Genomic DNA, 13,235 nt, shown 5'->3' on the forward strand with positions numbered 1-13,235 from the left:
GCATGCATGCCCTCAGCTGCTGCCCACCTAGGCATGCCCCCCCTGCGGGAGCTGCAGAAGGGCCTGCCTCTGAAGCTGCCAGGACCGTCCTCCTCTTGCTCTGTGCTTGGGCCGCGGCAAGCCATGGTGCTGCAGCTCCCAGCTCTGTTCCTACCCAGGACTGCAGGGCATGCCTCCAGCTGAACTTTGATCTCTGGAAACATGGGCATGCCCTTTGCTTCCTCTTGATCATGCAGTGAAAGGAGTTCTTATGGCTCTGTGGATGATGCTGGAGCATGCTCCCTCCCCAAACAAGTCCGGCTTTCTGTCCAGAGGCCTCAGGTGTACCTCGTAGCACAGAGCGCAAAGTCCACTCCCCTGCACTCCTAGCAGGCTTGGTAATGTCCGCAACACACAGCGTGCTAACCCAGCACTCCGATAATCAGAGGTGTCACGGAGCCAAAGCCACCACGGAGCCCTCAGGCTGAGCGTGGTCACTTGTGGGCGGAAGGGGGTCTGCTGGCTCTGCAACAGGGATCCCATGTGGAGCAACCTGCGGTGACGCAATTGGAGGCAGACTGAAAAAACACTATGTCTGCGTGGCTGGGTTTGGACAAAATGGCCTTTCTTGTTTATACAAATTTTTATAACTTAGACAGTACATGTGTCAGTCCCTGATAGGTTTTTGTGTTCGTCTTCTTGCTTGCTATTTGCTGTTGCTGTAGGTGCCCGTATGCTGTGGTTCTAAATTCCAGTTCTTCACATCCTGTTGACATACCTGACAATTTGTGGCTGTCTTAATGGTACAAGACTAAGTCTTTGAAGTCAACTAACTTGTCTGCAGACCCACTGAATTCACCAACTTTTCCCCCTTTTTGTTTCTGAACAACTAGTACCATTTTTGCCGTGTGCTGCAGGGCCCTTGCAAAGACGATGGCAACAAAGGCATTATCAAACAAAGAATACTGCCAATTGAGTGAATTGATGACCAAAAGGATGACATTTTCTAGATTTTGATAACTTGTTGCTGCAATGGGGTACCTAAAATCCATGCAGCACATACCATCACAATCCTCACAGCCGTGTCCTTGAGCCAACATCAAAAGGCAATAGTTGCTCTGTTTTGTATGTCATAGTGGCAAATTTGACTCAAGTTTTTAACTGCCTAACTGTAGAGGGATTTTTAAAGGACCGAGGACATATGTTACCATTGTCTGGGTTGGAGAACCCAGGCCTGTTAGTTGAAGCTGCAGAGCAGCTTTAACTTGTCCTGGGAACAAGCAGTGGGAGAAGGAAAACAATCTATGCACAAACAAGAAGCCAGGTGCAGAGCAAGTCCTGGGAACCGCAAAATCAGCACACTCTGATCAGGTGCCTGCAGCATGCTCACCAATCAGCGACACAGACCCCTATATGGCCCAGAGACTTTTATCCAATCAGCTGTGTGCAAAGTCGGGTGAGCGGTCGGTTTAAGTTATAAATATGACCTGTTTGTTTAATAAAGGGAGCACGGCATGTAGCCATATTGGTGTGATTGTCGTGACTTGGCCGACTCTCCACGGGGGACCCACTTAGCCTAACAAACAAGGTGATTTAACTCTTGAATGCTTTCCCTGCTGTTGCTCCGGATAAGAGAAGAACCACTGCAATACGTTCCCATCAGTTCCATAAATCAACTACATCATTACATGCTTCATCCAACGTTATTTTGCCTTTGAGCACATTATGCTTATCAACTGGTTGACGTGTTGATTTGTGCAGGTGTCATGGTCCCATCATGGCTCCTACTACAATAGCATCAACTTAAAAACAACTATCGACATTAAAAGTGCAAACAATATCAACTTCTTTTGGATTAACATTATACAGAGGTAATCATCCCAAATATCAAAGCTTTCAGTAACATTCTTCATTCCCCACATTCTTTGTCAAAATCGTACATTCACTTTTTTGCAACAATGTCTGCAAGTCAGTTTTGAGGAAGGGCACACCAAAGAAGGACTGGTTCAGTAAGGAGACCACACATTAGTGTTTGCGTTGACTGGCGGCAGCAGTGCTCCCATGGTCTGGCACGCTAAGCCTCGGCCGCACACAGCGAGCAGGTATCCATCGCGGACCTTCAGCTGCAGAAACACAAGCATAACTCTCCCCCAAGTTAACAATTCACGCGGTCCCAACCAATGCCCGGTATGAGGGTCTTTCATGCGTACGAAGACACCTTTGTGCTTTTGCGGCTTGTCACCAATTGACACCAAGTGCCGCACAATGGGAGGCACCGCATGGTCAGCAGAGATTTTCAGAAAGTGCAAAACATAACATGCTTTCTCTAATCGTGCCTCTGGGGTCATTAACTTCATTCCCCTTTATTGTTTTTCAAGCTGGCATTTAAGAGTACCATTCATGCGTTCGGCGATGGCTTGGCATAGGGGAATGGGGAATACCAAATTTGTGGGAGATCCCCCATTGGGAAAGGAACTGACTGACGGGCCTAGAATTATAGGCAGGTCCACGGTCCGTTTTGATTTCAAGAGGGACACCGAGCACAGAAAAAGCACGTTGCCAGTGCCGAATGACGTCACGACTGGTCTCACCTGTGTGGGCAGTAGCAGTCATTGCACTAGAATATGTATCTATTGTAACATGGACATATTTTTGTCTGCCAAACTCATTGTAATCAGTTACATCTGTTTGCCAGAGCTGTAAAGCTTGAAGGCCTCTAGGATTAACTCCCTAATTTGGCACAGAAGTAACATTTTGACAGTCTGGGCAGGCTGCAACAATTCCTGCGTGCAGCTGCCTGAGAGAGACCCTGTTGGACAAATTGATGATACAAGGATCGCCAATTCAGATGATAGAATTGGTGGGCTATCACGTCTTGCTGATGGACCTCAGGAACAGGCACCGACAGAGCCACAGAAACTAGAGCGTCAACTCTAGCATTGCCTTCAATTACAAAACCAGGTAGGGGAGTATGGCTACTAACATGCATAACATAATACGGAGAATGGTGTTTCCGAATCTCTCCCCAAACTAAAGTCAAAATTGCAACAAGCTTGGGATTGTTGACATGGCCAAGGACAGCCCTGTCTCACTTGGGAAGGAGGGCTGCCACATATGCCGAATCAGTAACAAGATTAAGAAGGCCTGGAAAATACTGAAATGCCAAAGCTGCAGCCTGTAACTCTATGACTTGTGGGGATCCTTCCTGATATACAATTTGGGAATGCCATTGCCCATGTTTTTTCCAAGCGACTGCAGGTTTTCCCGTTTTTCCAGACCCACCTGTAAATACTGTATCACCTTTGACTGGTCGTCTCTGACTTTGTTGCTGTGGCTGCAAAGTTAGATTTACAGTCATTTTCAAAAGTGGATGAGGTGGAAATGTGGTACTGAACTTGCCCTTGAAAAGTGGCTAAAGCCACTTGAAGGGCAGTAGAGTTTAATAGTGCCCATTCAACATAGAATTGTTGTACAGGGATAATTACAGTTGGTGGATTAAGTCCAGTCAACTCTAAACATCTTTTTTGGATTTTTATGATCAAATCGGCAACAAGTTCGTACAATTCAACAGCACTTTTCTTAGGCTGCAAAGGCAGAAACAACCACTCAGGTACATGCAGTGGATCTTGCCAAGCCTGGTTCCGCTGGGCCAACGTAGCATAAGGGGAAGATTGGTCCATTAAAATAAAACCACTTAAAGGAAGCGTGATAGCTACACGCCACACATGTTGTGAAGAGATCAACTGTTGACTTCTTTCACAAGTGCCAAGGCTGCAGGCATTAAGTAACTTGGGGCTAAAAGATCTGTGTCTCCTTTTAAAAGCTGCAAAAGAGGATGCATTTGTTCATTAGTAAGGCCTAAATAAGGCCGTAGCCAATTTAGCATTCCTGCAGGTTTTTGGACATCATTCAAAGTCTTTACATCCAGATTCTATTTGATAGGTTGTGGAGACACAGTTCCCTTCAGCACATTCATGCCCAGATATTTCCAGGGCTCTTGCCTCTGAACTTCTTCGGGAGCTACATTCAATCCAAATTCTGCTAAACTATGTCTGGCACCCTTCTCAGCTGTCTCCAGCAGCTCTTTGGACGGTGCTGCTAGCAAAATGCCATCCGTGTCATCATGACAGTAAACATCTTGGTATTTGTCTCTCACTGAGCTCAGGGCTTGGGCTATAAACCATTGACAAATGGTTGGCGAGTTTCTCATGCCCTGAGCCAGCACGGGCCAGTGGTACCTTGTTGTGGGCTCAGAGTTAGTTCTAGTTGGTACTGTAAAAGCAAACTTTGCTTTGTCTTTTGGATCTAAAGGAATGGTAAATAAACCAGTCTTTCAGATCAATAACTAAAATATCCCATTCTGTTGGTATGGTGGTGGCAGATGGCAACCCTGGCTGCAAGGCCCCCATAGGGGCCATCACTGCATTGACTTTACGCAGGTCATGCAACAATCGCCATTTACCAGACTTCTTTTTTATCACTACTACAGGGGTGTTCTACGGGCTATGTGATTCTTCAATGTGGCCCGCGTCTAACTGTTCCTCAGCCAATTCATGCAGGGCACACAGCTTTTCCTGGGGCAGGGGCCACTGCTCTCCCCGTACTGGTTTGTTGATGCACATGGCTCTCGGACACAGCTTATACGACCAATGTGATCAAGTTAGTGCTGATTTATTAAAAGGCTTACAGCAATTTATACTCTTAACAAAAGACACACACACCACGCATGCGTTGTTATTCAGAGGTGATGGGCTAAAGCTACTTGTCCACGCGTACTCTAGTCATTGGTCCTGGCGTGGTGTCTACGTGCAGCTCTCTTGTCACGTAGACATCCTGTTTCACATCTTAGCTCATCATTTTTCAGTTCAACTTCCTTGTCTTCTTGCCACATATGCAGTTTCACAATCTCCTTGTCCTTGTACACAGTTTCTTTGTCTCTCTTAGCCTTGCACGTGTCCTTCACAACAGCTGCAACTTGCTACAACTTCCGCCTGCTGTTACAATAAAGTTACTCGGTCTGGATTGCTCATAATTTGCCCATGGTCTTCTAGCTGCTCCACAAATCCCCCTTTTTGTTTTTTGAGCAATCCAGACCCCTTTTATCATTCGGTTCATAATTCTCATAAAGCAACTCCACACAGAGCTGTATATCATTAAAAAGATTACAATGGCAATTAATACCGTTATCTCGTGCAGAAACAAATATTTTATCCATCCAGTAATTCCTAGGTCAGGTTGGGTCCTTGTGGAGATAGTTCTTGTGTGCAAGGCACTTGAGGTATTCCTGTGGAGCCCAGTCCTTCCTCACCCTGCCGCCTGGGCTCTGCTCGGGGAACACAACTCACAAAAGGCACAAGCTGAGCAAGGCGTGTATTTTTTGGAATTGTAACAGGAGGCACAGGTGTAGAAAATAAGACACATATTTGACCTGTAAAGTTAAGGGCTTTTAGGGGTTTTAGGGTTATGTGGTTTTGGACTTTAGCATTTTTAGGGTTTAGGGGCTTTAGGATTTTTAGGGTTAAAGGGGATTTTGGTTTGCAGGGTTAAGTGCTTTGGGGGTTATGGATTTTTACTGTTAATGGGCTGTAGGGTTAAGGGTATTTAGTCTTTTTAGGGTTTTTCAGGTTTTGTGTTTTTGGAGTTAAGCATTTTCAGGGATAAGTGTTTTTAGGCTTTAGGGTTTTGACAATTTTTAGGTTTAAAGAGGTTTTTGGTTTTTTTTAGGGTGAAGATTTCTGGGGTTAAGGGTTTTAGGGTTTTTGGGGTTAAGTTTGTTAGGGTTTTTAGGGTTTGTAGGGTTAAGGGGTTTTTGGATTAAGGCATTTTAGGGGTTTGGGGGTTAAAGGTTCTTAGGGCTTTTAGGGTTTTTAGGTATAAGCATTTTAATGTCTTTTAGGGTAAAGTGGTTTTAGGGATTTTACAGTTATTAGGGTTTAGAGTTTTTAGCAGTTTTATGGGGCTTTTTTGCATTAAGGTTTTTTAGGGTTAAGGTTTCTTATGGTTTTTAGGGTTTTTAGATTTAATGGGGTTTAGGATTAAGAGATTTTAGGGGTTTTACTGTTAAGGCATTTCAGGTTTAAGGGTTTTAGGATTATGGTCTTTTAGGCTTAGAAGGTTTTTAGGATTTTTAGGGTTAAGGTTTTTTAAAGAATTTTTAGGTTAAGAGTTTTTAGAGTTAAGTAATTTGGGTTTTTTAGGGTTATTGGTTTCTAGTGGTTTTAGGGTTAGGTTTTTTACCATTTTTAAGGGTTTAGGGTTTTTAGGGTTAAGTGTTTTTAGGGTTTTTGGATTAAGTGAATTTAGTGTTTTTAGTGTTATGGGTGTTAACGGGTATTTAGGGTTAAGAAGTGTTAGGGATTTTAGTGTTAAGGGGTTTTAGGGTTAAAGGTTTTTATGGCTTTTAGGGTTAAGAGGTTTAATGGTTAAGGGTATTAGGTTTTAAGCATTATCAGGGTTTTTAAGATTAAGAGTTTTAATGGTCAAGGGGTTTTAGGGACTTAATGGTTAAGTGTTCTTAGGGTTTGTAGGGTTTATATGTTAATGGGTTTTAGGGTTTTTAAGGTTTTGAACATTAAGGGGTTTTAGGGTTAAGGGATTTTAAGGTTTTTAGGGTTAAGCTTTCTTGGCATTAATGCTTTTTGCCTCTGAAGTTATTTTAGGGTTAAAGGGTTTTTGTGCTTTTAGGGGGTTTGGGGTTAAGGTTTTTTTAGACTTAAGGGTTCATAGCGTTGTTAGCGTTAAGGGGTTTTAGGTTTAAGTATTTTTAGGTTTTTTAGGTTTAAGAGGTTTCAGGGTTATAGGTTATATAGGGTTAAGTGTTTTTAAAAATTTTAGGGTTAAAGGGTTTTTGCGGTTTTTAAGGTCAATGTTTTAAGGTTGAGGGTGTTTAGGGTTTTTTGGTTGAAGGGGTTTTAGGATTTTCAACATTTTTAGTGTTAAGTGGTTTTAGAGTTAGGCGATTTTGGGGGTTTTAAGCTTAAGAGTTATTGGGGTTAAAGGTTTTTACTGTTAAGGGGTTTTAGGCTTAAGGGTTTAAAGGATTTTTAGGTTTAAGGGTTTCTATGGTTAAGGGGTTTTAGGCTTAGAGATTTTTTAGGGGTTTTAGGGTTTAGTATTACGGGAATTTAGTTTTTTTAGGGTTATGGGGTTTTATGGTTTTTAGGGTTAAGGAGTTTTAGGGGGTTTAGGGTTAATGGTTTTTATTGGTTTTAGGGTTAAGGGTTGTTAGGATGTTTCTGGGTTTTATGTTAAAGTTATTTAGGTTTTAAAAGTTTTCAGTGTTATGTGGTTTTAGGGTTACAAGAGATTAAGGTTTTTAAAGTTTAGCACTTTTGGAGTCAAGGGTGTTTACTGTTAATGGGTTTTAGGTTTAAGGCTATTTAGTGTTTTTAGGGTTAAGGGGGTTTAGGGTTAAGGGTTTTAGTGGTTAAGGGGTTTTAGGGTTAAGCACTTCTACTGTTTTTAAAGGTTAAGAGTTTTTAGTGGGGTTTTTTATGGTTTGTAGGGATATAATTTAAATAGTTTAAGGGGTTTGGGTTAAGGCTTTTTAGGGTTAAGAGTTTTTATAGTTGTTAGGGTTGAAAGTTTTTAGGGGTTTTTAAGATTAAGGGATTTTAATGTTTAGGTGTATTAGGGATTTTAGGGCTAATTGTTCCTGGGTTTTTTAGGGTTTGTATGTTACTGGGGTTTAGGGTTTTAAAGCTTTTTAGTGTTAAGTGTCTTTAGCGTTAAGGGGCTTTGGGGTTTTTAGGGTTTATGTGTTTTTAGAATTAAGCATTTTTAGGCTTTAGGGGTTTTAGGATTTCTAAGGTCAAAGGTGATTTTGTTTTGTGGGGTTAAGTGTTTTGGGGGTTAAGGCTTTTTACTGGCAATGGGTTTTAGGGTTAATGGCATTTAGCTTTTTTAGGGTTTTTTAGGGTTAAGTGTTTATAGAGTTAAGCATTCTAAGTGGTTTTTGGCTTTAGGGGTTTTACGATTTTTAGATTTAAAGGGGATTTTGGTTTGTTAGGGTTAAGTGGTTTGGGGTTAAGGGTTTTAGGGTTTTTAGGGTTAAGATCTTTACGGGTTTTAGGGTTTGTAGGGCTAAGGGGTTTTTGGATTAAGGCATTTTAGGGGATTTGGGGTTAAGGCGTTTTAGGATTTTTAGGGTTTTTACATTTAAGCGTTTTTAGTTTTTTTAGGGTAAAGTGGTTTTAGGGATTTTACAATTATTTGGGTTAAGGATTAAGGGGGTTTAGTGCTTTTTTAATTAAGGTTTTTTAGGGTTAATGTTATGTTTTTTAGGGTTTTTAGATTTACATGGGTGTTAAGGTTAAGAGATTTTATTTTATTTACTGTTGAGGGGTTGTAGGTTTAAGGGGGTTTAGGATTACAGGTTTTTAGGCTTAGAGGGTTTTTAAGATTTTTAGGGTTAAGGGTTTTTAAAGAACTTTTAGGTTAAGAGTTTTTAGAGTTAAGTAATTTGGGGGTTTTTAGGGTTATTGGTTTCTAGTGGTTTTAGGGTTAGGTTTTTTTAGCATTTTTAAGGGTTTAGGGTTAAGTGGGTTTAGGGTTTTTAGGATTAAGTGAATGGAGTTTTTTTAATGTTATGGGTCTTAACAAGTTTTTAGGTTTAAGGAGTTTTAGGGATTTGAGGGTTAATGGTTTTTATGGTTTTTAGGGTTAAGGGGTTTAATGGTTAAGGGTATTAGGGTTAAGCATTATTAGGGTTTTTAAGATTAAGGGATTTAATGGTTAAGGGGTTTTAGAGATTTTAGGGTTAATAGTTCTTCGGGTTGTTAGTGTTTATAAGTTATTTGTTTTCAGGGTTTTTAAGGTTTTGAGCGTTAAGGGGTTTTAGGGTTAAGGGTTGCTGGGGTTAAAGTTTTTATAGGATTTTTAGGGTTCTGCTCGGTTCTACTTATATATACTGTTCTGCTTGGTTCTACTTATATATACTGTGCTCTGCTCTCCACTCATCTCCGTTTTCCTCTTTGCTCCTCTCCGCTCTGCTCTTTCATTTCTCTGCTCTCCTAATCCCTCCTGCCTGCTCTCCTCTTCCATCCTCTCCACTCACGACCTATGTCCTCTCTGCCCTCCTCTTCCATCCTCTTCTCTGCTCTCATCATCCATCTTCTCTGATCTCCTCTTCTCTCTTCTCACATCTCCTCACCCATCTTCTATGCTTGTAGAAGAATGGCTGCAGAAGCGTGGCCATGGAACCCCTGAGGGTCTGCACAATCCAGGCCTGGAATTAGAATAGGCCTGGAATTAGAATTGTGCTGAAGTTGTTGTGCTGAAGTTAACAAGAAAGTAGCCTTGATCTATTCTTGAATCCTGAGACCAAGTAACTTTGTGGTGCTAACAGGCCGTGGCTGTAACAAGCTGCAGCTTTTAGGGAAGACAGGTGCAAGGCCAAGGGAGATAGGGAGCGGAATAGGAATAAAGGGAGTAGCAAACCGCAAGGCTAAAACATAGCTAACTCAAATAGCTGCATGGATAGAATGTTTGTTCTAATCATGATAATTAGTGGTGTGAGAGCAGCACGCGCTTAGGGGCTAATAACCAATATATGTTTGCTTTGGGAATATGCTTGTGTATCAAGGCTATATAAGAAGTGTTAGAAGGCAATAAAGATAAGCAAGATGCATAACTCATATTGAGTAATTTCTTGACTCTGGCAGACCCCTCTCCCAACATATGCTCCCCTATTACCCCTTCTCCACCCTCCTCTTGCCTCCTCTCCGGTCTCCTCTTCAATCTGCTCTCCACTTCACTATTCTCCATTACCTCTTCCATCTGCGCTCCTCTTCACTAATCTCCGCTCTTATCTTCCCTCCGTTCTGCTCTCCTCTTCCTTCAGCTTGCTCTCATATTTACTCCACATGGCTCTCCTTTTCCTATTTCTCTTCTTTTCCTTTTCCTCCTCTTCCATTTTCTCTGCTCTTCTCTCCCATCTTCAGCGTTCTTCTTTTATATACTGCACTCTCCTCCCCATTCATCTCCACTTTCCTCTTCCCTCCTCTCCGCTCTCCTCTTTCATTTTCTCTGCTCTCCTCTTCCCTCCTGTCCGCTCTCCTCTACACTTCTCTCTCCTCTTTACTCCTCTCCACTTTCTGCATCAGCTTTGCTCTCTGCTTCCCTCCTCACCGCTCTCTTCTTCCGTCCTCTCCACTCTCCACCTATGTCTTCTCCACCCTCTTCTTCCGTCCTCTTCTCTACTCTCGTCATCTATCTCCTCTTATCTCCTCTTCCATCTTCTCACATCTCCTCACGCATTTTATGCTCTCCTCATCCATCCTCTGCGTACTCCTCTTACCTCTTTACCGCACTCCTCTTACCTCTTCTACGGTCTCCTCTTCACTCTGCTCTCCTCTTCACTCCTCTACACTTACCTCTTCCATCAGCTTTGCTTTCCTCTTCCCTCCTCTCCACACTCCTCTTCTCTTATCTTTGCGTACCTGTTCCCTTCTCTCCGCACCCATCTTGCCTCCTCATCCATCTTCTCTGATCTCCTCTTCCATCTTCTCCACTCTCTACTTACTTTTATCTCCTTTCTCCTCTTCCCTCCTCTCAACTCTCCTCTTCCCTCCTCTCTGCTCTCCTTTGCACTCGACTCTCCTCTCTGCTCTGATCTCCTCTTCATTCTGTACAACTCTGCCCGCCTCTACGCTCTCCTGTCTTTTCCACTTTTTCCATTCTCCTCTTCCCTGTTATCCATCTCCGCTGTCTGCTCTCCTCTTCCATCCTCTTTGCTTTCGTCTTCCCTCTTCCCTCCTCTCTGCTCTCCTCATGCCTCCTTTCCACTCTACTCTTCCCTTTTCTCCGCACTCTTCTTCCCTCCTGTCCACACTTCTCTTCCCTCCTGTCTGCACTCCTCTTCCGTTCTCTCTGCTCTCCTACCATAACTCTGTTCTCCTCTTCCATCACCTTTGTTTTCCTATTGCCTCCTCTTCCATCCTTTCTGCAATTCTCTTCCACCTTCTCTGCTCTCCTCTTCTCTCTGCTTTGCTCTCCTTTTCTCTCCACATGGCTCTCCTCTTCTCTCATCTGTGCTTTCTTCCCTCTTCTTCCATTTTCTCCACAGTCCTGCTCTTTTTATCCACTCCCATCTTCCTTCCTCTCTGCTCTCATCTTCCCTCCTCTCTGCTCTGTTTCCCTCCTCTTCACTCTCCTCTTTCATCTTAACTGCTCTCCTCTTCCCTTCTATAAGCTCTCTTCTTCCCTCCTCTTGCCTATTGCCTCCTCTTCCGTCCTCTCTGCAATCCTCTTCCAACTTCTCTGCTCTCCTTTTTCAGCTTCTTTGTTCTCCTTGTCACCCCTCTCTGCTCTCCTCTTTTTTACTCCACTCTCATTTACCCTCTTCTCCCCTCTCTTCTTTCTTCTCTCCTCTTCTCTCCTCTCCGCCCTCCCCTTCTGTCTCTCCGCTCTCCTCCTACCACCGCTCCACTCTCCTCTTCCTATTTCTCCATTCTAATTTTCACTCTGCTCTCCTCTTCCCATCTCTCCTCTCTACTCTGCTTTCCTCTTCTGTACTCTCCGCTCTCTTCCATCCTCTTTGCTCTCCTCCTCTATTTGCTTTCCTCTTCCCTCCTCTCTGCTCTTCCCTCCTCGCCACTCTCATCTTTCATCTTCTCTTCTCTCTTCTTCCCTCTTCTCCGCTCTCCTCTTTCCTTCCTCCTCTTTTCCCTACCAATACTTGCCAAGGAAATCTCTGAAGACATTTCTTTCCAGCCCTGCACTAGCAGAAGGGATTGCATGGGCACTCATGTCCCAGCCTAGGCATCGCCTCCTCTGTCAGGTTGTGGGCAGGAGGCACATATCTCCTGATGGCGGTAGAGTTGTGGATCAACTCAAGAGAACTGGACAATCTGCAGAAATTTGCAAAATGCAAGTGTAAAGTGTGTCTTTTGAAAGTGTTCTGTGTCCATCCAGTTTCACTGGGTTTCCACAGGATGGCAAACCCCCACTTCTCTGACCCTAGGGAGGCTCAGAGACCAAGCCCTCAGTCTGAAGCAGGACATGCTCCTCAGCTGAAGGGCTGCAAACTTTTCAGGTGAGCACTACTTGCTCATTTCCCCGGGGACTTTTTTTTCCTGCTTGTACTCATTTTTAGTAACTCCTGATGTATTTCCCTCAAACAAACAAGCCAAACCTCAAAAGCCTGAGAACAACAGTGCTCCCTCAAAGATATGGTCCATCTGGCCCAACACTCCGTCTCCAAAGCAGCCAGGCAGCACTGCCTAAAAGAGAGCCTAGGGCAGTGCAGATCTACGGGTGCCAGGGTCCTGGGGGTGCTCATAGGCCTCAGTGGCTGGGACCAGCCTCCCCTGGGACCCCCAGTGCCCTCATCTCCTGCCAAGGGCACAGGGGACATGTCTCAGCTCAGCCGGGGCCCTTCAGTCCCTGCCTGAGCCGTGTTGTAGCTGTGCCTGTGCCTGCCCCTGCCTCCTGGCTGGGCCGGGGCCCTGCCCTGCAGAGAGCTGCTCTCCTGGAGGGACCCCTCCAACCCCGCTCACAGCTTCTCACGCAGAACTCCAGGCACCGCACAGCGTGACACTTCTGTTCCCTTCTGCTCCTGGCTTTCACTGTAGGTTGAATATCAATGAGACTTTTGCACAGCTCGCTCCTGCTAAAGCTCGCGATGGGCAAGAGAGCCAGAGCACCAGGGCACGATGGTGCCTCAGAGGTGCGAGAGCAGAAGGCGAGAACCTGGCTCAAAGGGCCCCAAGGAGCCCTGCCCAAGGGCTGTGCCCAGTGCTACAGAGGAAAAGCAGCAACCCATTGGGGGCTACGCTGGCAGTCCCGCCGGGAGCCTCGAAAGGTTCCTCCCCCCAGATGCAGGACCTGAGGACCACCTTCCTGGAGCACGAGCAGCAGGCACCCTGCCAGAGTGGCCCAAAGCAGCCCTGGCCACGGGCCCTGCTCAGTGCTGCAGAGAAAGGCAAAGGAACCCTGGGGAGGGACACTTGCTAGCCCACCGCGGGGGAAAAAAGCCTTCCCTCCCTCCAGTTGCAGGGCAGGAGAGGCCATCTTTGTGGGGCATGAGCAGCAGGTGGTGACCTGGCCCAAGGGACCCGTGAAGCCCTGACAAGCAGTCGCGCTCAATGCTGCAGGGGAAAGCAAATAACCCCCAGGGGCCAGTGCCCATGTGCCCCAGGGAAAATTCCCTCCTGACCCCAGCCCTGGTGATGGGCTGTTCCCTGAGCATGTGAGTGAGACCTGCCTCCTCGTCCCACGGCCTGGTTGCGCCTCCTGGGAGATGCCAAGCCTCTCCC

The sequence above is a fragment of the Falco punctatus genome, assembly GCF_963210335.1.
Source record: "Falco punctatus genome assembly, chromosome: 4".
NCBI classification, from domain to species: Eukaryota; Metazoa; Chordata; class Aves; order Falconiformes; family Falconidae; genus Falco; species Falco punctatus.